The sequence below is a fragment of the Lolium rigidum genome, chromosome 1 (assembly GCF_022539505.1).
Source record: "Lolium rigidum isolate FL_2022 chromosome 1, APGP_CSIRO_Lrig_0.1, whole genome shotgun sequence".
In the NCBI taxonomy this organism is placed as follows: domain Eukaryota; kingdom Viridiplantae; phylum Streptophyta; class Magnoliopsida; order Poales; family Poaceae; genus Lolium; species Lolium rigidum.
The window spans coordinates 148,940,470-148,941,703 of NC_061508.1; positions in this window are offsets into that span (position 1 = coordinate 148,940,470).

A 1,234-nucleotide genomic window follows, 5' to 3' on the forward strand; every position below is an offset into this window, starting at 1 on the left:
GGGGGTCCTTTTGAAGTTGTTCCTGGCTCCAAGCATGATTCTGCTAGCCACAGAGGTTCAAATCCATAAGTACAGCTTAACGATTTGGGTTTCAATCATTCTTTCTATCCATTATGGTTTGGTTTTAAATGCTTTGAGAGCTTTTTATTAAGATTTTGTATGATTAAGAACCTAAAAATTACCTTGAATGCCCTCAATATTTAGAGTTAGTTATAGTGATCTTGTACAGAGCTTTTGCCTGCAAAGGTTGTCCGTGTTACTCTACGGGTCATCTGGAGTGATGATGGTTCAGTGAAGCTATGGAGAACTGCATTTGGCTGTTTGCACTAAAGGTTATAGTTTCTCATTGATTTTTCTTACTATCCTGCTAGGTGTTTGTTTATTCAGCAGTATTTTGAACCATATTTATTACGAGAAAGATAGCAGAAAGGATGAGTGCCCTATTGGAATTGTTCCCCAATATGAATGACAGAATGAGGAATGCTTCATGATGTATGAGATTTAGGGTGCCTTAAATAGGGAGCTTCACTTCTATTTTTTGTTTTTTTCAAGGCGTAAAGAGAACTTGTTGGCAAGCTACTGATGAAGGGCGATCGCCGTTTGGGACACTCCAGTGTCATGGACATTGTAAATGCAGCATGGCCGGCATGATACCGGCTGTTGTACATGCACATTAACTTCCATTTCATCCATTTACTTTTACTACCCATTAATCGTTTGTTTTTCTACGATTGCTATTTACTGACAGTTTATGCATCTTCCTGATTGTACAGAAACTTATAATGCAGTCTTCTTAGTTTTGCTATGAAAGGAATTGCCAGTATCATGCCTTTTCTTATGTTACGAGCATATGTTTCTACAAGGTTTGTAATACATCAGTTGATGGTGATATTGCATTTGCACAATTCATAACCATCCGTCCGCTATCAAAGCATTGTTTTTTCAGCTCAGATCTTAGAAAATTAGAATGTCATATGGATTTACTAATTGTGGAGATAATCTTATAGCAGGAATATGTGTATTTTACTTTGTAGACAAAGTAGGTATGTTAGTTCATGCGGTTTATGACAAGAGTTTTGAAAAACCAGGGGTGGGCAAGCTGTCATCAATTATATTTTCTTACCTGTACTCATCAGCAATATAATAAAGAAAAATTAGGTTATCAAACATACTCTGGTTTACTTAAAGTTTCACCTTGCAAGAGTTAGTTAAGGGTTTACAGTGTGATAGTGTT